At 37.7% G+C, this 25,936-nt stretch overlaps 1 protein-coding gene across 7 annotated transcripts in view; it reads left to right on the top strand.

The window, feature by feature from the left end:
• SYT1 (synaptotagmin 1) overlaps positions 1-25,936 on the top strand; it is a 608,049-nt gene that overhangs the window by 60,300 nt on the left and 521,813 nt on the right. The window contains exon 1 of one of the 7 annotated variants that reach the window (XM_061415609.1): positions 15,361-15,445. The exons of the other annotated variants lie outside the window; for them this stretch is intronic. The gene's annotated coding sequence lies outside the window, so the exon portion shown is untranslated. Of the gene's footprint in view, positions 1-15,360; positions 15,446-25,936 lie in introns of those variants that run through there. 7 annotated transcript variants of the gene reach the window in all.

Below are 25,936 nucleotides of genomic sequence, written 5' to 3' on the forward strand. Positions count from 1 at the left end.
TTTTCTAATTCCGAAGTTCAGTCCTGTTAAATTCATTTCCCTTCTATGTTTTTGTTTATGGGCCAGCAGATATAGTTAGTATATTGCTTAGTATTGGACTGTTCCTTTGATCTGTACAGTTTTCCTTTCCTATTCATGTACATAGAGAAGGAGCATAGTGTTCTTTATTTACAAGTGCCTTGGTAAGTTTTATCCACTGAAACTATGAAAACCCTTTTTATTTTTTTTTCTTTTAAATTTTATTTTATTTTTAAACTTTACATAATTGTATTAGTTTTGCCAAATATCAAAATGAATCCACCACAGGCATACATGTGTTCCCCATCCTGAACCCTCCTCCCTCCTCTGTCCCCACACCATCCGTCTGGGTCGTCCCAGTGCACCAGCCCCAAACATCCAGTATCGCGCATCGAACCTGGACTGGCAACTCGTTTCTTACATGATATTCTACATGTTTCAATGTCACTCTCCCAAATCTTCCCACCCTCTCCCTCTCCCACAGAGTCCATAAGACTGTTCTATACATCAGTGTCTCTTTTGCTGTCTCGTACACCAGGTTATTGTTACCATCTTTCTAAATTCCATATATATGCGTTAGTATACTGTATTGATGTTTTTCCTTCTGGCTTACTTCACTCTGTATAATAGGCTCCAGTTTCATCCACCTCATTAGAACTGATTCAAATGTATTCTTTTTAATGGCTGAGTAATACTCCATTGTGTATATGTACCACAGCTTGCTTATCCATTCATCTGCTGATGGACATCTAGGTTGCGTCCATGTCCTGGCTATTATAAACAGTGCTGCGATGAACATTGGGGTACATGTGTCTCTTTCCCTTCTGGTTTCCTCAGTGTGTATGCCCAGCAGTGGGATTGCTGGATCATAAGGCAGTTCTATTTCCAGTTTTTTAAGGAATCTCCACACTGTTCTCCATAGTGGCTGTACTAGTTTGCATTCCCACCAACAGTGTAAGAGGGTTCCCTTTTCTACACACCCTCTCCAGCATTTATTATTTGTAGACTTTTGGATTGCAGCCATTCTGACTGGTGTGAAATGGTACCTCATAGTGGTTTTGATTTGCATTTCTCTGATAATGAGTGATGTTGAGCATCTTTTCATGTGTTTGTTAGCCATCTGTATGTCTTCTTTGGAGAAATGTCTATTTAGTTCTTTGGCCCATTTTTTGATTGGGTCATTTATTTTTCTGGAGTTGAGCTGTAGGAGTTGCTTGTATATTTTTGAGATTAGTTGTTTGTCAGTTGCTTCATTTGCAATTATTTTCTCCCAATGAAAACCCTTTTTAATTACAACTAGAACTCTATTCTCTGTCCAAGCCTCTGCGCTTACTACTTATGAAACCATTGTGTTTAAGTATTGTTTTGCCACCTCATTTATTTCTAGTAATATAAACTGGAAAACCTCTTCACAGTCTCAGTATAAATTCTCAAAGCAGTTATAACTGACCCCGTGCTTTATTAGAAACTTGTGTCTTTTATTGAGTTGAAATATTTTCTTATATTTCAACCTATAGCTCAACCCCTTATGGCTAGACAGAACAAATCATATTCCACACAACAGCCTTTCAAATATTTGAAAATGGTTTTATTCATACTCCTACACCATCTCTGGCTTCCCTGGTGGCTCAGACGGTAAAAGCATTTGCCTACAATGTGGGAGATCCAGGTTCGATCCCTGGGTCTGGAAGATCCCCTGGAGAAGGAATGGCACCCCACTCTAGTACTCTTGCCTGGAGAATCCCATGGACAGTGGAGACTGGGAGCTGGAGTCTATGGGGTCCCAAACAGACAGGACTGAGCGACTTCACTTCACTTTTCACACCATCTATGCTCTGGGCAGTTTTTCATGAGTCATGGCTTTGATTTCTTTACCCTCCTATCTTTTGAATATAATTCCAATTGTTGTTTATAGTCAGGACTCTAGCATTAGCCTGAACATCACAGGATAAAGTTGGACCTAGACTTAATAGTATATCTGTGTTAATACCCCTGGCTACCTAGCCACACATGCACTTGCCCATCTCATCACATTAGCTTCTCAAATGATTGTTTCATCATGGTGATGCATATTAAATATAAAATAAACTAGAAGGTGGGCTTGAGATAGAACTGAAGCATCACTTGTTGGCTAGACCAAAGAAATAATAGTTATATCTTAAGAACTCATGTTAACATTGAACGCACATCTTTTAGAAATTTTAAAAGCCATATGCTGTTAAGAGATTTGTAAGTCCTCTGTAAGGTTTTTAAGTACTCCCATGTCAAATCCTATGAAAAATAATTTATCTCAGAAATGTACAAAAGTAGCAATTTTTTTTGGCTTAAATAAGACAGTGATGCCATGGGCGCTCCCAGTGGGCTTGATTCCTCCACGGAAGAGACTGAGAAAGCACCGATCGAGAAGAGCCTCTCTCTGGCTCTCCTCGCCATTCCAGCCTGGTCGCCTGCCAAACCTCGTCCCTCCCTGTAAAACTGCCAACACCACTTCATGCAGCAAGTCTGTGCAATTTGCTTTTCTGGGAAGCAATATTAGGGCAGGGCTGAATGATTGAGAGAATCAAAAGCTACAGGCTCTGAGATGAGAGGGCTGTCTTGTGGTCTTACAAGTGGGTTACATTTTGGTCCTTTTTCAAGCTTGGGAGATAAACCTCTTGGTAACATAGAAAAGGCTTGAGTGGCTAAACCAATAGGCTCTCTTGAACAGTGCAAATGACCCTCATCACAGATGTGTTATTCATGGAGCATTATTCACCAGAGCACCCCCTAGACAAAAGCAAACAAAGAAAACAGTACATAGAGACATCAGTTGGGGCCAAATTTCATATAAAGGATATTCCTTATAGAATTATTTATTAATATAGTGGGAAGGAAAAAGCATACAGTCTGAATAGCCAAAAATTATACAGTTAATTGTAGGACATTCGTTTAAGGAAATATTATGCATCCTGTGTAATGATGCTAAAGAAAAACCTTCAATTTCTATAAAAGTTGATGAGATATTAGATCGAAATTCAAATTTCAAGGCAATATTATGGTGGCATTTTGTTAAAAACCATAAGTGAGATATTGGGAGATAGACAATAATTGAGAATGAGATGTGGAAATAGGAGTTAAGGATTATCAAACAAAATTTTAGAATATTACTAGATGGTAGAGAGTTACAGATGATCTGATTATTTTAATTTCAGTATTTGTGTTTATAGGTGCCATGCAAACATACAGAATATAAAGTTATTGCTTTTGTAATAGAAGCATGTATAATTTAAAAATCAAAAACCATTATGATGCATAGAAACATAATATTTTCAGATTACAATCAACAGAAACCCGCTCTAGGGAACTTTTTTTTTAAATGATGTGTTGGAAACCTACCAAAAAACTCCCCAAATATACTGAATTCAAGATTGAGAAAGACGTCAGGGGAAGCTGAACACTGAGCGAGGCCAGGACAGCTGAATAAAGAACCAGACCAGGGAGAATAAGGGGATGGTGTGCGTAGAACTCCTCCGCTGGTGCCTTTGTCCCTGGACTTTGATCTTGACACTTGACACCTCTTTTTCCTATCCTCAGAATAATCACTAGCTCTCCTTACAGCTTAGCCTCACTGTGTTAAGATACAAAAGTCCAAAGTGGGATGTATCTATTACTGGCCCATAACCCATAGTATATGTCCACACCCAAGCTTTCAGGGCTCTGCATGGTTACTGTCTGCTCCCCTTGGGGTCAGGTGGAATTGTTGTTTAGGTGCTATGTTGTATCCTACTCTTTTGCAATAGTATGGACTCTAGCCCCACCAGGTCCCTCTGTCCATAGAATTTTGCAGGCAAGAAGACTGGAGTGGGTTGTCATTTCCTTCTCCAGGGGATCTTCCTAACCCAGGGATCAAACCTGTGTCTCCTGCTTGGCAGGGGGATTCTTCACCCTGAGCCACCAGGGAACCTCTTCAGGTGGAGACACACCTCTAATTTTGAGATTTCTATCACCTTCTTCCAGTAGAAAGTTTCTTAGATGCTAAGTAATGGCATATGTTCTAGACATCAGATGTTGGAAGAAATAGTAAAAAAAAAAATTGTGTTAATATTTCTCTGGTGATGCTTAAAAGCTTTGAACGGGTTTCTTAAGGTAGATTTTTATCTGTACAAGAAAGTCTGTGTATGCCACAATTCCTAAGACTCCGGAATATTTCAATAATATGCATTATGTAGCTCAGAATAGAAATGCATTCTTCTGGAGACCAATATGTGAAATCATTTGTATATACATTGCTAGCCTCAGATACTATATGTTAGTGTCAATATACTTTAGAGTACCACCAGGATGTTTTTTGCTCAAGAGAGCTATGAAATTTAGTCCTTTTGAAATACTAAGGAAGTGGAAGCTACTAAACTAACTATAAAAATCTAAATTTAAAAATACATACAAATATTTTTATTTTTTGAATAATAGATAGTAGCCTGTCTTCTTTGGATTAATAGGCTTGAAAGGAAAATCCAAACTAAAGTTATGGTAATCCACGATTAGGTTAATAATGTGGCAAGAACTTCTTGCTAGTGGAACAATATTTATTAAGGGTGTTTGCTGCACTTTTATAAGATGGTTTACAAGGTCACAGAGAAAGTTATAGTTGTAGTAGCTGCCACTGAGTTGTTTTATGAGATAATAGATGACATTTAACGGATGAACATGGAAAGACAGAATAGACCTCATAGATAAATATAGGACTATATTATTTACAAATGTGTGCTATGGGATATTGGAATGGCTTAAACACATTGAGGTTTCTTTATACAAATTCAAGAAGCAATTGAATTTTCAAAAATTCATGTTTTCCATTTCTTCATTTTATGCAGTCAGATGTAATTTTATAAACTTTGCAGCCTAAAGATCTCTAAATATGCATTTTTAATGATAGGTCCCACATAAATGTTTTTTTTAATTGAGGAAGAGAGGAAAGAGCCCATTAAATAGTGTTGTTCTTCTGTATGTATAAATAAAGTCTCAGTTGACAATTCAAAGCCTTCTATGATTTTCTCAGTTGAAATCAATTCTCTTTCTTCTCCTCCACGTTTCCCTGAACTTTGCTTTTACCTGTATTATCTCATTTAAATTTACATCATATGATGATGAGAACAATGATGGTAATAATGAACCCTTAATGATTAGAAAATCAAAGTTTAAACAGATTAGCTAATTTATCCAAGGTTGTACCACTTATAAATAAAGTACTAAGATTTAATCTTAAGCAGTCTGGTTCTAGAGTCCATATTTCCAATCCATGCACTATTCATTGAATATATATTTTCTCCTCTTTTTAGAGGGAAAGGCATCCATCTTATTTAGCAATATAACTTTCATAATAATGAAGACCATGATGACCACAAAATAAATAAGATTAAAAGGAAACTAATCAAAATGTTCATTAGAGTCATTATTATAGTGTAATTGTAAACAATTAATTTCATCCTTTTATTACTGTAATATATTTTCCTAATATGCTGTAATAAGTAGAAGTAAGTATAAGAGATAGTTAATAATAGGAATTCTGGTCAGATATACCTGATTTCAGATTATTTCTCCTTCACTTTATGGCCCTAACAGATTATCTATGGCTTCAGTTATCTAATCATAAAATGGTAATATTATAACGGAAACTATGTTTAAGGCTATTGCAAAAAAGATATACTTATTGGAGTATCTGGTAGAAAGCAACAAATAGAAGTTAGCTATTATTTTTAATCAAAATTATTTAAGGAGAGAATACTAATAGTATATCATATTTATTTATGATAATTACTAAATACTAAATTTATGGTCTAAAATACTAAAATTTATGGTCATTGAGATTGTTAAAAATGATTCTTTGAATCCTTAAAGTAGATTTTTATCTATACAAGAATTTCTAATTGTGTGCACTAAAAAGTCCTAAAAAGTTTCAGTTATGTGTTATATATAGGTCAGGTCATGATTCTAATGTTCGGGTAAATAGAATAAGTAAAAATGCTTACAAGGGTGTATGTACCTGAAAAGATTTCTTCTTGTTGGGTATGCTATCATGATATAGTCATATTTAAAAATGAATGGTGTTTGGAATCAATTTATAGGTATACAAAGTATATTTACATGGTACTTCTGAGATTATCGCAATGTTATTGAATTTTATTTGGAATTTTTCTATGGCTTGAATCACAAAGCACTGCAGAGACAGGGTCAGGAAAAAATAAAAGATGATGAGAATGAGGTGAAAACTAAATGATACCTGGATTTTATAAATAAGCAAAAGAGCAACTTTTTTTGAATGTCTCTGTAGTTCATGAAAACTATATAAGAGAAGCTTAGGTCTAAGAGAAGAGAAGAGATAATATTTTTTAAATCAACATATCTTTTACGATCACTGCATAAATTTCAATATATTTTATCTTGCATCAAAAAGTTACATCTAAATATTTCTTTATAAAAGTTAACTCTGATCAGGATTCACAGAGGAGTCAACACACTGATGTACATAGTTGTTAGTAAACATACGCTCCCTTTAAATATAATGAGTATTTCCTTCTCTGTCAAACTTTTTTCTCAGAATTGATATTCAAGCAAAGATGGCAACTTGCTATTCATATCTGTTACATTTTGGTCAATGCCTTTCCCCACTTTAAACACAAGAAATGTTTAAAGCCATTTTTTCACTTAACATTTGGGGCTTGTGGTCACTGGGATGAGAGGCTTTTTAAAACTGGACATGAGTATATACTGGAAGCTGAGTCCCACTGCACCTTAGCAAAATAAATTATAAGGCTAAAAAAAAAAAAAAAGTTTCCTTAGGGTTACACAAACCGAGAGAGGTACAGAATTATTTGACTTTGCTCTGTGCAATTCTGAATCAAATAAAGTGCTCTCAACTATGAGACACTATGATCAGTTTGCAGGTCTTGAACTGGGCTGTCACTTACACTGAATATATGAGACAGTTCTCCATGTTCATATAATTTTTCCAAGCAGGTACCAGCATGTCCTGTACACACTATGTGTTCAACACGTGTATAACTAATGGAGTTACATGGCATGAAATTATAGGACCTGTCTTCAGTAGGACCCTCTCTAGGACCCTGCCACTTGCTGATTATTTAGCTTTCGGCAAGTAATTTAACTTCATAGAGTGTAAATTTATGTATTTCTAAAATTTTAAAAATAATTTTCTTTGTCTCTATTAAGGAGATATACGTAAATTATCTTTGAGGATTATAAATGCTAACCATTATAAAGCCATTTCTAAGGCAGAATGGAAAAGAAATGCAAAAAAGCAAAATGGCTGTCTGAGTAAGCCTTACAAATAGCTGTGAAAAGAAGATAATTGAACAGCAAAGGAGAAAAGGAAAGATATACCCATTTGAATGCAGATTTCCAAGTAATAGCAAGGAGAGATTAGAAAGCCTTCCTCAGTGATCAGTGCAAAGAAATAGAGGAAAACAACAGAATGGGAAAGACTAGAGATCTCTTCAAGAAAATTAGAGATACCAAGGGAACATTTCACACAAAGATGGGCTCGATAAAGGACAGAAATGGTAGGGGCCTAACCGAAGCAGAGGATATTAAGAAGAGGTGGCAAGAATACACAGACGAACTGTACAAAAAAGATCTTCACGACCCAGATAATCACGATGGTGTGATCACTGACCTAGAGCCAGACATCCTGGAATGTGAAGTCAAGTGGGCCTTAGAAAGCATCACTATGAACAAAGCTAGAAGAGGTGATGGAATTCCAGTTGAGCTATTTCAAATCCTGAAAGATGATGCTGTGAAAGTGTTGTACTCAATATGCCAGCTAATTGGGAAAACTCAGCAGTGGCCACAAGACTGGAAAAGGTCAGTTTTCATTCCAATCCCAAAGAAAGGCAATGCCCCAAAATGCTCAGACTACCGCACAGTTGCACTCATCTCACAAGCTAGTAAAGTAATGCTCAAAATTCTCCAAGCCAGGCTTCAGCAATACATGAACCGTGAAGTTCCAGATGTTCAAGCTGGTTTTAGAAAAGGCAGAGGAACCAGAGATCAAATTGACAACATCTGCTGGATCATCAAAAAATCAAGAGTTCCAGAAAAACATCTATTTCTGCTTTATTGATGATGCCAAAACCTTTGACTGTGTGGATCACAATAAACTGTGGAAAATTCTGAAAGAGATGGGAATACCAGACCACCTGACCTGCCTCTTGAGAAACCTATATGCAGGTCAGGAAGCAACAGTTAGAACTGGACATGGAACAACAGACTGGTTCCAAATAGGAAAAGGAGTACATCAAGGCTGCATATTGTCACCCTGCTTATTTAACTTATATGCAGAGTACATCATGAGAAACACTGGACTGGATGAAGCACAAGCTGGAATCAAGATTGCCGGGAGAAATATCAATAACCTCAGATATGCAGATGACAACACCCTTATGGCAGAAAGTGAAGAGGAACTAAAAAGCCTTGAGCTTTCTTTTTTTTTTAACATCCTTGTAGCTTGTTTTTTTTTTTTTAATATTTATTTACTTAGGACTGTGCTAGATTTTCATTGCTGCTTGCAGGCTTTCTCTGGTTGCAGGGTGCTAGTTTCTCATCATGGTAGCCTCTCTTGCTGTGGAGCACAGGATCTAAGGTGCACGGGCTTCAGTAGTTGTGGCATGTGGGCTCGGTAGTTGCGGTTCACAGCATCCAGAATGGGGCTCATTAGTTTTGGTACATGGGCGCATCTGCCCCAAGGCATGTACGATCTTCCTGGACCAGGGATCGAACTGTTATCTCTTGCACTCCAAGGCAGATTCTTAACCACTGGACCACCAGGGAAGCCCATCATTGAGCTTTTTAAAAATGTTGGTGATTTGGTTGCTAAGGTATGTCCAACTCTTGCGACCCCATGGTCTGTAGCCTGCCAGGCTCCTCTGTCCATGAGATTTCCCAGGGAAGGATACTGGAGAGGGTTTCCATTTCCTTCTTCAGGGCATCTTCCTGACCCAGGAATCAAACCTGTGTCTCCTGCATTGCAGGCAGTCTCCTATATTGCAAGTGGATTCTTTAGCACTGAGCCACCAGAGATCTCCCATTTTAAAAAAATATTTTTTTATTTGATATAATTTCAGAGTTATAGGAAAAAATGCAAGAACAGTACAAAGAGTTACTATCTTCACTTCACTTGGAATCCCCAATGGTTATTACTTTGTCTCTCTCCCTTCCTTTCTCTCTCTCTTCTTTCTTCCCTCCTCCTCTCTATTTTTTTCCTTTTCTCTCTCTGTCTCTTTTTGTATATGATTAAAGCCCTGAACCACTCAAGAGTAAGTTGCAGGCATGATTCCTCTTTCCTTTTTCTAAATACTTGTGTGCATTTCCTAAAAATAAAGACATTATCTTACCTAAATCAGGAAATTAACATTTACTAGTCATAATACTATTATCTAATCTGCAGACCTTATTCAGTTTTCAGTAGTTGTCCCAATAATGTCTTTTATCTCCAAAGCAAATACCATCTTATGCTTTGCATTCAATTTTCGTCTCTCTTTAATCTCCTTTACTCTGAAACAGTTTCTCAATCTTGGTATTGTTCCATGACGTGGATTTTTTTTTTTTTTTTAATATCAGGCAGTTAGTTTGCAGACTATTTCTCAGTTTAGGTTTGTCCTTTGTTTCCTCCTAATTAGATGTACCTGTGCACTTTCAGTAGTGATCACAAAGCTATGACACATCCTTTGCAGTGCATCGTATCAGGAGGCACATGACATCCATTTGCTCCTTTACGTTGGCCCATTATGGCCATGTTAAGCTAGATCACTTCATCTCTTAGCCAAGGTTCTGTCTACCAAGAACATGTTTGCTAGTGAAACTTACAAATCCTTATTTATTTTAATGCTCTGGTTGTTCGAGATTTGGGTAGAGAGAGCCCCCCTCAAGCTGGCCCTTATATCCTTTTGACATGACTCCATCATTATTTGAGTACATACCTAATTTCTGACATAAGAAGGCACTTCAGACTCACATTTTATCTTCCCTGGCTGCCTCCTGAAACTATTAATTTCATCAAATGCCTTGGTTTATATGAGTGAAAGAAAGGTATTTTGAAAGCAAGAGCTTAGAGCCTGGTAAACTTCATGTTGCTACTGGGTGTCATTACTTCTAGGCTTTTAGCAGAGATGGGTGTGTGTACCACCATATAGGTATGTGCATACATATCCATATATATTTCTTCCTCCCCTCCTACCTTTCTTGCTTCCTATTTATGTCACAAAAGTTGTAAATTCATGCTGGTCCAGGTTGAAACAAGTTCAAGTTCATTTCCAACCAACATCATAGAGTTAATTATATCTTTCCTCTTTCCCATATTTGTAACTCCCATTTCTGACAGTACAAAATCTAGATCTCATTATCTATAATATATTTTTTGTTCAATTCTAGAACACATAGAAAATAGTTTCAAAATCATTAACCAATAAACTTTAAAAAGATACCTACTGTGTAGAATTTAATAGCTGTTTAGAATTTTCTGTCTTCAAACTGAGGATATACAGTCCAAATATACAAAGTCCAAACAGTTTAAAAGTTACCTGCATTCTCCCCCTCTCCCCCACACCCAGTGTGGCGATGCTATTCATTTGATACAAACACATGACTGTCCATATTTCTGTTTTGGGTTTTTAGATTTGGGTCCCTGCCAGCAATGTTGTCTATTTTATTTTTTAATATGCGAAACATTAACCATTTCCAAAAATTAGAATTTTACTAGACATTCTATTCAAGAGGAGTTATCCCACCCTCTTCTTCCTTCATAGGACTTTTTTGTTGAATAAATAAGATAATGTTTAGATTGGACCTATTAGATTCCAAAACGTCCCATCTAGCTATTCATGTAATAATATTGCTTTACCTTTTCAGTTACACGCTGCTTAAATATTTCATTCATTTTCTTCCCATCAGCAAAACCAAATTGGAATGCAACTGTGCAAATACAATTCTTATCCAGTTTTGATATTTTAAGTCTTACTGGGAATAGACTATTTTGATATCCTTATCACAGTTGCTCACAAAACACGATTGTGTTTAGTTTCCCAGTTAATTAATGGCCTATCTTATTACTTTAAAAAGTAGAATATGCTTACCGTCTGTGGACAAGCATAATGTTATGGGAGGAGTTATGTAGAAAACATAAAGTAACACCTTGTTTCACTGGTGCCTTCCACGTGAAGAAAATAGCTGTAATTCTATATGAAGGTTAGAATTGTCAGACTGGGTTAAAACAAAGACTCTTTAGGTGTGTCTCAAGAAATGAGTGGATTACATGCTTAACTCATTCTGAGAGCTAATGTTTCTAGATGAAGTCACGCACCACAAAGCAAGCTGGGGGAGGAAGCATTACATCATTAGAATCACTTTTATTTTAATGTAATTCTTTGAAGAAAAAGCTTTGTTTCTGAAAGCATCTAATATTGCTGCATTTTTCTCATGGGTTATGTGCATACTTAACTCGTGATACTACTATGTGTACAGAACTAATGATATTCAATAAATAAGCCAGAGAACAGATTTCTTCTCACTGTTAAAGGTTTGCCATAGTATTTCTGGATCAAAAGTAAGGTGTTTCTTTCATTGGGAGAAATATATATATTCTCAATAAAACATCTGTATATTTCTTTTTATGACTATGTATAAAATATTGAACTTCATTAAAAATTTAAAATCAAATTTAATTTTACTATGATAGCATAACTAAGCAATGGAAGAAACAAAAAGCAAAAGTATATTTCTAGAGAATTCATAAATAACAAAAAATAACTATGAATCTTAATCATTTTCGAGAAGCAAATAGAGATAATATGTCAAAAGCAAAAATGTAATAACCATGTAGGTATCAGCAACATGATAATCTCCCTGAGATGTTTACTATTAAATATATTTTATATATTCTTGACAGAGTAGAAACATATTTTCTTATCCATCTGTTAATAGCAGTGTGAACTTAGAGTTGTTCAATATCTTCATTCGAATGGAAAATTTAATATGTGATTCTATAGCACAGATATGCTAAACATTGATTCATTTGTAGGAAAACATTAATATATCTTTAGTGTCACAGGGATTTTTTTTTTTAGTTGGAGGATATTTGCTTTACAGTGCTATGTCCGTCTCTGCTGTACAGCACGGGGAATCAGCTGTAAGTATACGTATATCCCCTCCCTCTTGAGCCTTCCTCTCACCCCCACCCCCCAGCACAGGAATTTTTTTAAGCAATATACAGATGCTTGCTGCTTGTTTATTACCCAATTTTCATATTTCTGAGTCTCATCTTCTAAATGAGGTCAATACTACAGCAGCCCCTCGGAACCCCTCAGAACCCACGTGTTCTCCATGCCACGGCTAGGGCTTCCAAAGCCTCTCATTTTTGTACATCACCCCCCATCCAGAAAATTTCTCTTTTCTGACCTCTCATATACCCTTATGTGACCACTTCTGTCCTTACTGCTAGTGAGTTGAGTGGAACTTGCTCCTGTCATCACCAGGCTGCTTTTGGTCCCTAACTGTATGCTGAACTCCAGCAATTTCTTGGGATGCTTTAGAAATCCAATTTTTATGTAAGGTTATCTTTATGAGAAACTGGTTTCATTATTCTAAATATGTACAGTTTTATGCTGACTTACAGGTGCTCATTGATAATTCAGAGAGAGACATATTAGATATGCTGCTGCTGCTGCTAAGTCGCTTCAGTCGTGTCCAACTCTGTGCGACCCCATAGACGGCAGCCCACCAGGCTCCACCGTCCCTGGGATTCTCCAGGCAAGAACACTGGAGCGGGTTGCCATTTCCTTCTCCAATGCATGAAAGTGAAAAGTGAAAGTGAAGTCACTCAGTCGTGTCCGACCCTCAGCAACCCCATGGACTGCAGCCCTCCAGGCTCCTCCATCCATGGGATTTTCCAGGCAAGAATACTGGAGTGGGGTGCCATTGCCTTCTCCTCATATTAGGTATACCTATTTGTAAAAAAAGAATGAAATCCTATAAGGAAAGCTGATATTGAAAAACTGGAGGCACAGGTGGAAATTTATCAGAAAACATTTTCAAACAAGACCAAATGCTAGCCTGGGAGTAGGGAGGTGAGAAGTTAAAGAAAAATTAACATAGAACACAGAAAAGTCAGGAATTGGGGAAAATAGAGCTAATGACTAAGAAACTTTTAGAAATAGCACTAAGCTGTGAAGCCTAAAATGGTCATTAGATTTGGGAAAGGTGCTTGACGTCTCTGTTACTATTATAGGCTAAAAATGGCTAAAGGACACAATGAAAATATTTTCTAAGACTGTGTGAAAATATTTTCTAAGACTGTGAACTTTGTTATGCTGTAGAGCTGGCACCTACTTTCTGTCATAGAGGTGGGAGAGTTGATCTGATGTGTAGCTCTCTGTAGGAGGGAGAAGAGCTCTTGCGGGGGTGCAGATGGCTACCCTAATCCAACCAGGTAGAGGACTGAGCAGTCAGAAGGTATAAGTGATACAACCAGCTTTTGACCTACTGAATTCAGTTTATCTCTTCATTGGCTGAAGGCTAAAGTGATTAACAAGTAAAGCCACAGCATAAGTTGTCGTGCAAGACAGATTTGAACTAAGATCCCAGTTGGAGCTTGCTTCTGTGCGTAGAACCGAGGACTTCAACCCGTGTCTTGAGAATTCCAATCAGTGCCATGGAAGTGAGTGAATGAGCATGTGGCCATTATGGAGGCTTATTTGTTGTTAATCTTGGGAGTTAATATCACAGTTTTGCTTTGAGAATTCTAACAGACTTGTACCAGTTTCACTTGTTCTGTCTCTTGTTGGCACCTTCTTTCTTCAGTAGAGGTGGGCCGATTTATCTCATGCTGCCTTTTACTAGAGAGGAGCTCTGGGGGGCAAAGTGTGCCTGTCATGCAGTGGCTGCCCTAATCTAACTAAAAAGAGAACTGAGCTTTCAGGAGAGATAATGTTGGAGAAAGCAATGGCACCCCACTCCAGTACTCTTGCCTGGAGAATCCCATGGACGGAGGAGCCTGGTAGGCTGCAGACCATGGGGTCGTGAAGAGTCAGACACAACTGAGTGACTTCACTTTCACTTTTCACTTTCATGCATTGGAGAAGGAAATGGCACCCCACTCCAGTGTTCTCGCCTGGAGAATCCCAGGGACGGGGGAGCCTAGTGGGCCGCCGTCTATGGGGTTGCACAGAGTCAGATACGACTGAAGCAACTTAGCAGCAGCAGCAGCAGCAATGCTGGTAAAAGCAGAGTTTATTTTCTGGAGCCACCTCTCCATCCATGTAGGACGAGCTAGCACTGGAGCCACTTTCTGTAGGAATTCACAAAATTTGACATGGCTTGACAAAGATGATTCTATAGACGTTATCATGTCTGAGTCTGTGTGTGGCTGAGTCTCCCAGTGTGTTTGTTGTTCTTGTTCAGTCACTCAGTCATGTCTGATTCTTTGAGGTCCCATGGACTGCAGCACACCAGGCTTCCCTGTCCTTTACTCTCTTGGAGTTTGCTCAAACTCATGTCCATTGAGTCGATGATGCCATCCAACCATTTCATCCCCTGTTACCTACTTCTATTCCTGCCCACAATCTTTCCCAGCATCAGAGTCTTTTCCAGTGAGTTGGCTGTTTGCGTCAAGTGGCCTAAGTATTTATTGGAGCTTCAGCTTCAGCATCAGTCCATCCAATGAATATTCAGGGTTGGTTTCCTTTAGGACTGACTAGTTTGATCTCGTTGCAGTCCACAGGATTCTCGAGAATCTTCTCCAACACCACAGTTCAAAAACATCAATTCTTCAGCTCTCAGCTTTCTTTATGGTCCAACTCTCTTGTCCGTTCGTGATTACTTGGAAATACTGTTGCTTTGACTATATGGCCTTTGTTGGCAGTGATGTCTCTGCTTTTTAATATGCTGTCTGAGTTTGTCAGGGCTTTTCTTCTGAGGAGCAAGGATCTTCTAATTTCATGGCTGCAGTCACTGCAGTGATTTTGGAGACCAAGAAAATAAAGTCTGTCACTATTTCCATTTTCCCCCCAGCTATTTGCCATGAAGTGATGGGACCAGATGCCTTGATCTTATTTTTTTGAATGTTGAGTTTTAAGCCAGCCTTTTCACTCTCTTCTTTCACCTTTATCAAGAGGCTCATTAATTCCTCTTCACTTTCTGCCCTAAGGGTGGTTTCATCTGCATACCTGAAGTTATTGATATTTTTCCTGGCAATCTTTATTCCAGCTTGTGAGTCATCTAGCCTGGCATTTCTCATGATGTACTCTGCCTATAAGTTAAATAAGCAGGGTGACAATATACAGCCTTGACGTACCCCTTTCCCAATTTTGAACCAGTCCATGTTCCAAGTCCAGTTCTAACTGTTGCTTCTTGACCTGCATACAAGTTTCTCAGGAGACAGGTAAAGTGTCTAGTATTCCTATCGCTTTCAGAATTTTCCACAGTTTGTTGTGATCCATACAGTGAAAGGTTTTAGACTAGTCAATGAAGCAGATGTTTCTTGTATTTTTTCTTTTATCCTTAGTGGTGTTTCGATTTATGCCCCTGTTTGTGAAATTGAGAGAGGCCAAACTTGATTCTTCTTCCAAATCTATAATATCTTAAGAATTTAATCTGAATATCCCAATTTTAGAGTTGGGTTAGGTTTCCTCTTATTTGTTTATTAGCATAATGATCCCCCTAATGAGAAAGCAATTGTAGTAATTGAACACTAGCTTGGTAGTGGCAACTAGGAGAATATGCCTGCTGCCTTTATGCTTTCTGTTCCTCAGTTTCCTCCTATGTATTCGTGGGAGGCATGTCACGATGTTGTATAAGATTATACTGAATGTCAATTGTGTTTGTTTTAAAACACTCACAAAGCTATTTTTGTCCCCCAAATTGCCTACTCTTGCAAACATACTAATTTTAAAAGGATCCCTGTGGTAATGTGATTTATAATTAAGCTGTCAGTTTAAAATATTTTTATTTCAATTTAATTTGAAAAGGAAAATCCACTTCAAGTAAGTTTACTATGTGAAATTTTGTGTAAATACTAACAGCACATGGAAATAACATTTTGTTTAATTTTATAGCTACCATTTATTTTTTTTATCTGACCTCATTTTTTTTTTTCAGTTGCCTTTAGGGAACAATATGAGAACTCTACTTAGTTCTAATTTAAATCCTATTGATTCTTATCAATATAAATCAAAGATTATACAAAATTATATATTCTATTGACTTGGATAAGAGGCAGTTCATTGAATTCTGCTAAAACAGTTTTTATATTAAAGCTGATTCATTTTATTTCCTTACTTCAATTATAGGCTAACAAACTCTTAAACACAAAATTAAGAAAGTCTTGCCCATGTAAAAACAATTTTTTTAAATTCTATGTAAAGCAAATGTCTGTCATATCAAGACTTTCATAATTATAAAGGTTATCAGGCATCACTCTTGGTATCATTGGAAATTGATTTTTGTGGAAATTCTTTAACCAATCAAGTTCAATAATATTTTTGACTTTTCTTTGCATTAAGGATATGCCTATGAAGATATATGTAGGTCATATATAATGTACTCATCTCTCTTCTCCCATCTTATTTTATGCTCTGGAGTTGAGCTGCATATAGTTTAAGTGAATCTATGTGATGAATTTTGGAGCAATCTTGACCCCAGTGTGTCAACTTCTGTGAGTTTGACTGTTCTCAAAAGAATTTGTTGGTTGAGCTAGAGAGCCTCAAAGAAACTGTGACTTGAAGAAAGAAGAGTAAAGTTTGGGGAGGGAAAGTGAAAAAGGTTGAAAAAAAGTACATATAACTTTATAAATAAAAATTTTGTCATATGCATCAAGAGTAGTTCAAGAAAATTATTCTTATGGCTTCTAAATCCTTATTTATATTGCTAGATTCAAGGATTTAGAAAATTTTAAATATCCTGTTTCCTGAAGAACCATTTATTTGCCCATGTCAAGTTAAGACCATTGGAAAGTGTATTACAATTTTTCTAGTACAGATTCCATTTGGAACAGTAGAAAGGGTCAAACATTCTCCACCTCATGCTTTGAATCCCCTGGGAGACAATCCATTTTAGGGATAGTTTAATACTTTATAAATACTCTCATAAACTTCCATCAAAGAAATTTTTTTAACATATCTATAAGGCAAGTTTTTTTAATGCTTGTTTTGCTTCTTCAAGAGGAAAAAAATGAGATGGAAAGGGATGGAATTAAGATTTAAAGAAATGTGTCTGATTTGTGTTTGATTCTTTCCAGAAACAGGAAATTTATTAGAAGAAATTGATGGTAATCAATAAGGGAAATAGTTTGCATTCTTATTGGCCATGGTTTCTCAGGTGAAAGAACCTTGAATACATTTTGATTGAGTAAATAGGTTTGAATACAATTTATAGAATGTTTGATCTTCAGGACAATCCTTTGGATGAGAAAAAGCAGTAGTATATCTCTTTCTAATGTTGTTGCTAACTTGACCACCTGACCCAAAATCGGTATCAATACACTCCATTTGTGAAAGACCTAGAAGTCATCTGAACAAACAGGAATTGAGATATTAAAACCACTGGTTTTATCTCCTATCTGGAATTAAAAATCTGTCACCCAGTCAAAACATGGGTTAATTGCTTATGTGATAAGGGAAAAAAAAAGCTAGATATTGAAGTGAGAAATCTAAGTAGCTAAATATGTTTATAATTAAATATTAATATGACCTGTTTTTCAAAAAGGTACACTGAGACTTCCCACATGGCGCTAGTGGTAAAGAACCTGCCTGCTAATGCAGGAGACATAAGGGATGTGGGTTCAATCCCTGGGTCACAAAGACGCCCTGGAGAAGGGAATGGCAACCCACTCCAGTATTCTTGCCTGGAGAATCCCATGGACAGAGGAGCCTGGCAGGCTACAGTCCATGAGGTTGCAAAGAGTCAGACATGATTAAGCATCTGAGCACACACACTGAAATTTACTGCAGAAAGAATGTAAGACTTCCTCTGAAGTTGATATACAACTGGAGAATATAATAAGCCCAAGGAGCAGCTGCAGGAAGCCTACATTCTTGGAGGGAAAGAATATCTTGAATTTGTGAATTCTAACAAGTCATTTCACGTATTGGTAACCAAGCCATGAAAGACGAAAGGACCATACTCTGGCTTGTATGCCATAGAAATTATGCCTGACTTTTAAATTTAGATTTGGTTCCGTTTCCAGTGAATTAAGGGCAGGGAGAATTTAAAAAAAAAAAACACTAACTAAAATTGAACATCAGATAAATTTAAAATGTAAGATGTAAAGATGGTACATTCTGGACCTAGATAATTTGAATTCTGTATCTGAACAGCAGGACAGAAATGGGGAGATTAGGCCTTCCTATGATGACACCAGAAACATCTCGTCTCCTGGGTGGCAGCGGTCACATTATTCATGAAGCTTGCTCTAAAGTCTTTCGGCTGTTCTCTTGCCCTCAGTCTTTCCCAGCACCAGGGTCTCTTCCAACTTTTGTGTCTACTGTGTGTGGGTGGGTGTGTTAGTTGCTCAGTCATATCTGACTCTTTGCGACCCCATGGACTGTAGCCCACCAGACTCCTCTGTCCATGGAATTCTCCAGGCAAGAATACTGGAGTGGGTAGCCATTCCCTTCTCCAGAGGATCTTCCCCCTCCAGAGATCAAATCCAGGTCTCCAGCATTGCAGGCAGATTCTCTACCATCTGAGCCACCAGGGAAGCCCTTTGTGTTTACTAAGTAATAGTAAATGTTAATTCTTTATTAATGGATGTTGAAAATAATTTTCTCTGAATGTAACCCAGTCTGGGATCTTTTCATAAGCAAGCCTAAGTCAAAGCTATGGCAACAGGAAAGAGAGGCCAGTCTCAGTCTGAGCTCTAATCCAAGGAAAACTAGGGCAGGAGATTTTTAAGAGGTGGGATGGAAGTCTCTCAACCCACCTTTGTTTGTTAATTGGGTTTATCCAGGTGGCACCAGTGGTAAAGAACCCACCTGACAATGCAGGAGATGTGACAGACACCTGTTCAATCCCTGGGTTGGGAAGATCCCCTGGATAAGGGCATGGCAACCCACTCCAGTATTCCTGCCTGGAGAATCCCCATGGGCAGAGAAGCCTGAAGGGCTACAGTCCATAGGGTCTCAAAGAGTCAGACACAACTGAATCAATTTAGTGACTTACCTTCCTACAGACACAGAAAGATACAGGTACTGTCTTCCTACAGTCCATGGGGTGACAAAGAGTCAGACGTGACTTAGCAACTGAACAATTGTCTTCCTGGATGTCTAGATTTGAAAGGGTTGACTTTCAAGTCATTTCTGGGTTGTAAAACTGGCAAGAACCTTTTAAAGATATTTACATTTCACAGAAGCAGAGAAAGATTTTACAATGATATATTTTCTAAAGGACTTCCCAGATGGCACCAATGGTTAAAAAAAAAAAAAATCTGCCTGCCTATTCAGGAGACACAAAAGATGGAATTTCGATCTCTGGGTCAGGAAAATCCCCTGGAGAAGGAAATGGCAACCCACTCCAGTATTTTTGTCTGGGAAATCCCACGGACGGAAAAGCCTGGCAGGCTCCAGTCCATGGGGTCGCAGAGTCTGACTGTGTGCATGCATGGTACAAGTAGTAAAAGAGAGATAAAGGGACAATAACTTTGAGTTGCAGATTCAAAGACAGCTTCGAGTCAGGAAGAAAACTGTGTAAAATTTAGTCAAGCTGAGGGGGACCAACTTGAGTGGTATATTATGTTGTGATTATATTAGAGTTTGGACTTCATCTCCAAGAGTCTTTGATTCTGGACCTATGGGTGTGACTCATTTGGACTTTTGGAAAAGGGAAAGAACAATGAGAATGCTTTGATACCCTTCTTTATTCTGTTACCAACTACTTATTTCTTGAGAGGATGCCTTTGGAGCTTTTAAATATTATAATTTGAGAATAAATGAGATATTTATCCTAGTAACAAACAATAATGCAATACCTTGAATTATTGGAATTACATAGAGGATTATCACAGAAATATAATTAGTAGTAGTATTTTTAGTACTTGTATTGAACGAATCATCATGATGCACATAAGAGAGATGTGGTTATTTTACAAAGACAAGTAAATTAAGGTAAGTTGTGCTGAACAATTACTTAAATAGAATAGCCTTCTTTTATGAGCAGCTTCTTACCTTCAAACTGGGATTAAAAGATAAAGTGTTTTTATGCCATCTTCTAAGGAGTTAGTAATAATTATAAATTCTCATCCTCCTTCAGAACCTTTTAAACAAAAAGCCTTATTTTCTGGAAAATTCTGTAGTCCTCTAAAGCTGAAACATTATTCAGAATAAAATAAAACATTAAAATGTTGATAAAAAAGAACTACTTAGCTAATTATTGGTTCTCTGAAAGGTAAAGCTCTCTAATACCTATATTTTGAATGTGATTGAGGGTAATTAGATATGATTTTCCAGTTACTGGGGAAAGCGCAGATGTGACTGGGATTGCTGAGATAATTTTATGGAGCTAATGTGACGCTGACCGTGTGAGGGGAGGTGAGGGTGAGGCAGTTAACAGTAGATACAAAGATTTGGAACTGGGAGTCTTTGAACTATAACTGAAAGAATCAGAGCAAGGACTAAAAGTCATTTTTGCACTCCTGTCTTTTCTTCTTTCTTTCTGCCATTCTTACAGCGGCTGAATCGTTGGCATCTCTCCCCTCACTCTTCCTTTCCATCTTTTCCTTCTATTTGTTTCTCCTTTGACACTTGTTCTTTAGGAAAATAGGACACAAAATCAATATATAACATCAGACAGCCTTCAAGAAGTAAGTCCTAATCATGCTAGTACTCAGTCAGCCATGTCTGAAGACTCAACCTTCTCTCTGGGTTTAATAGGATAAAGCTAGTAGTGGAAAAGGAATTGAGAAATGTGGCTCCACTGATAAGGAAACCTCACCATAAACTATGAATTAGCCACAGTTCACTAGATTTACTTCTGGAGTGTTTTGTTGCTATTATAATGCCTTTTTTACTCTGTGACTTCTGTGGACATAGCACCTAGGATAATGACCCTCCATCTATTTGCACAGGTGCAAGGAAATAAAAAAAAAAGGTCCTAAAATGTACACACAGATACACATACACATAAGCATGCCAGGCTTACTAGAAAAGAATATTTCATCAGTAAAGTAAATGTTATGAAGTCCTGTGACTCATCATTCATGATTTACTCATAACACAAATTAAAAAATAATTTTGAAAGAAGTTGACAGATTGGACCACAGGCATAAATCTAAGCTATCCAGACGGTGTAACTCTGCCACAGTAACATTATGGGAACAGCTGCTATCTTTGTGTAACTCACACCTAGGTTGTTTTTGTAGATCCTAATGATAACAAATTAGCAGATTAGAAATTGCCAAAAATCAAGGATACCTTACTGAAGAATCACTAAAATGAAACAGTGTTTTGGCTAATGCTATTCTTGGTAGATCTCAGAATTTATAGAAAAAAAACAAACAAACAATGTTTTGTGTGTAAACATCTGTTGCTTCAGGAGAGCGTCCATCAGGCAGTTGCTGAATGATGTAGACATATGTGGGCTTCCCTGGGGTTCAGTAGGTAAAGAATCCGCCTGCCAGTGCAGGAGACGGAGGTTCAATCCCTGGGTCAGGAATATCTCCTGGAGGAGGAAATGGTAACCCACTCCAGTATTCTTGCCTGGAGAATTCCATGGACAGAGGACCTGACAGGCTACAGTCCATGGGGTCGCAAGAGAGTTGGATACAACTGAGCAAGTAAAGAATGACAACATATGGAATGCCTTAAGATCTGTGGTACTGCTGAATTTCTTACCGTGGCAAGAAACTTCTAACTAGGTTTAAAAAAAAAAAAAAACTATTTTATAAAGTCAACTGTTGAATAGTTTGATGTAAAAGAAAGCATTTCAAAGGATATTTCATTTAAATGTAAATGTGAACTATGCGTTATTAAAGAGAATGTGGCTTTTCATATTCTTGTTTTTCTAGACACCTGGGATCAAAGTCACCTTTTGAACTTACACAGGAAGCTTCTAAAGTTGAATCTTACTGTTAGGAATTTCAGTTCTTTATTTTCACTGTTAAAAGACAAATGCTACCTAAAGCTTTATCTGCAGCATTAATTTTCCCGTAAAGACAGGGGAACTGAATTAGCAGGGGAAAGAGTAGGACTCTGCAACATTTAGGTAGTGGCTTTGGAATCAGAGCTCTCAGCAGTTTCATGCTTTGTGGATAATTAAAATCAATACAAAATAATTACACAGCTGGAAGGATCTCCAGATACTTAATCCAGTCCCTTTCCTCTAGGAGAAACTAACTCCAGCCTAAACCAACCTCCACACAGGCATTCAGGTTACATGAAAGCAATAGGAACCCTGGATTCACTTTCTGCACTTACTAAGAATATTGCAAATGTGACTTGGACCCCACTCCAGGACTCTTGCCTGGAAAATCCCATGGACGGAGGAGCCTGGTGGGCTGCAGTCCATGGGGTAGCAAAGAGTTGGACACGACGGAGCAACTTCACTTTCACTTTTCACTTTCATGCATTGGAGGAGGAAATGGCAACCCACTCCAATGTTCTTGCCTGGAGAATCCCAGGGATAGGGGAGCCTGGTGGGCTGCTGTCTATGGGGTCGCGCAGAGTCGGCGGACATGACTGAAGCGACTTAGCAGCAGCAGCAACAAGTGTTCAGAAAGAGGTTATTATTTATTATCACAAGCATGATATAAGCATCATACAACAGTCTCCTGCAACCCTGAGATTAACAGTAGAAGGCAGTGATGGTCAAAATGACTGTCCTTTTTAGTATTTCTTATGTTGTATCTTAAAAGTCCAGATCAATGTCTACTTCCTTCCTGAAATCGTGCTGTATGTGTAGTTGCTCAGTCATGTCTGACCCTTTGTGACTGCATGTACTGTAGCTGGCCAGGGTCCTCTGTCCATGGGATTTTCCAGACAAGAATACTGGTGTGGTTGGCTGTGCCCTCCTCCAGGGAATCTTCCCAAATCAGGGATCAAACCCAGGTCTCCTGCATTACAGGCAGAGTCTTTACCATCTGAGCCACCAGGGAAGCCCAAAAATAATGGAGTGTGTAACCTATCCCTTCTCCAGGGGAAATGCCCGACCCAGGAATAGAACAGGGGTCTCCTGCATTGCAGGCAGATTCTTTACCAGCTGAGCTACCATGGAAGCCCCTAAAATTTTACTAATCTCAATATCCATCTGTCATTTAGTTTTGGCTCCTTAGTAAGGGAGGACTGATGTTGAAGCTGAAACACCAATACTTTGGCCACCTGATGCGAAGAACTGACTCATTTGAAAAGACCCCGATGCTGGGAAAGATTGAAGGCAGGAGGAGAAGGGGACGACAGAGGTTGAGATGATCAGATGGCATCACTGACTCAATGGACATGGGTTTGGGTGAACTCCGGGAGTTGGTGATGGACAGGGAGGCCTGGCGTGCTGTGGTTCATGGGGTCTCAAAGAGTTGGACACAACTGAGCCACTGAACTGAACTGAACTGAGGATATTAACATATATAAATCTATAATATGGATATAGATAGCTGTATTAAGAAGCTTTTGACATCTCTCCACCTTAATGAGAAGTCCTTGAATGCTAGTTGTCAGGCTTAACACAATTCTCTGTATTAAGTTATTTCTCAGCATATGCTGGTTTTTAATATTTTTTTTGAAATCTAGTTGAAGCTAATTTGCTTTATTATATCTGTCCTCAGTGCAGGTAAGGACAATCATGAGAAATGGTAAGTCTTTTGGCTGATTTCTTTTCTCTATTCCCACATTGTTTCTTTTATTTCATTTTCAAGGCTCCTTTTTTATTTTATAGAGGTCAAATATCATAAGAACAAAGTAAAACATATTTCCAAGTTTCATTAATGTTCCACTTTCTTCAGGTAAAATTTGATGTGACAAAATTAGTCTACAACAGAAAATTTGGGGATGGTTGCTTGGAGCTCAATTTTATTTTTTAAATACACTTTTCCTAAAGAAAAAGGTCATGGTTCATGAAGCCTCTGGTAAATCAGTAGCATTCAAAAACCTTAAAGTAATCTTTCAAGTTAGATTAGAGGATTAGTCCAAGTAATCTGCAGAGTTTTAGGGAAACTTAATATGTTATAGTCACTACTCAAATTCAAAATAAAATTTTCACCGCAATTTCTGTATGCCAAAATCTGGTTATATGTACATGAAAAATAATGAACAATGACAGCTTCTATCACTTCATTAGTTCATTACCACCACATTAATTCTCCTTTGACAGTTTCTTAAAGCAAGTTAAAAAGAGTGCTCAGTGAGACATTTGTGAGAGAAAAAGGAATTTGGAAATAACACAGTAATATAGCTGTTGGATTTGTTTCATAATGTAAGAGACTATTTCATATGATATACATATATTATCCATATGTGTACATACATATATAGTCTTACATGTCTAACTTATGTGTTATGTGATGGTCTATTTTTCCTTTTTATTTTTTTTTTAATTTTATTTTATTTTTAAACTTTACATAATTGTATTAGTTTTGCCAAATATCAAAATGAATCCACCACAGGTAGTTGGCACAATTTCTGGTTATTTGGTGATGTGCTTAGGCAGACATTACCAAGCAAGGCCTTCCCCCCACCCCCCGACCCCCCGTTGAGGAAATGAGACCAGCAGTGCTTATGTGAAACGCACATGAAGACATCAGTCTTTGGTGATCATCTGGTCACATTAGCATTGTGCTTTGCTAATAATGTGGGTTTGGGCACAGATCTAATGATATTAATGGCAATCACTTCTGTTTGGAGAGAGAGAGTAAATGATGGGGAATTGTGCCCTGTCCGCCCTTAGTCCTCTGTTCTCTCTCCCACAACCATATCCCACATGGAACTGGAGGCAGTCTTTCTTGGCTTTTCTATTTTTTCTAATATTTCTTATCTTGTGGGAGAAGATTGGAGGCGGAATATAAGAAATTTAGTTCAAAGTAGGTGACTTCCTCTTGAATATCACCACTAGGCTTGTTCAAAGAGAAACTCAGAACCTTTTTCCTTTGTAAGGTAGTCATATCCATACAAAAGCTTTTAGGCTATAACCCAGGTATGTCATGTTACAGCAGATTTCCATTTACATACTAGAGAATTCTGTATATTTATATGTTAGAGAATTCTAACATAAAAATGTTTTCATGTATTTTTCAGTAAAATGTTTAAAATCTGAAGGAAAAGAAAATTCCCAACAGATTCTACAAGGAGGGGACACATTTATTCCTTCTACAAGAATTTTCTGGGTGTCTTGTATGTGCTAGGCATATCCTCACTGGAGACAAAGTAGGAAAAGGAACACAGAGTTTCTGTATCTAATAATACTTAATGGGTAAAAGCTTGTATTTATAAAACGGGTGTGTGTGTGTGTGTGTGTGTGTGTGTGTGTGTGTGTGTGTGTGTTTGCATTAATTGCTTAGTCATGTCCAACTCTTTGCAACACCATGGACTGTAACCCACCAGGCTCCTCTGTCTATGGAATTCTCCAGGCAAGAATACTGGAGTGGGTAGCCATTCCCTTCTTCAGGGGATCTTGCCAACCCAGGGTTCGAACCAAGGTCTCCTACATTGCAGGCAGTTTCTTTACCGTCTGAGGACCTACCCTTAAAACCGTTAGACTCAGTAACTCTATAGTGCCCATGACATCTTACACTAAATATGTAGTAAGTACTTGTTTAATGATACTTTTACTCACCAAATTGGAAAGTCATTAAATTCTTAGTTAGAATATCTCTACTTTAGGGTGAACAAACAAAAGCCCTGGCTTTGATCAAAACATAGAAAAAGAAATATTTATTTGTTTTGAGTCTGCCTCA

This window comes from Bos javanicus, chromosome 5 (genome assembly GCF_032452875.1).
Source record: "Bos javanicus breed banteng chromosome 5, ARS-OSU_banteng_1.0, whole genome shotgun sequence".
In the NCBI taxonomy this organism is placed as follows: Eukaryota; Metazoa; Chordata; class Mammalia; order Artiodactyla; family Bovidae; genus Bos; species Bos javanicus.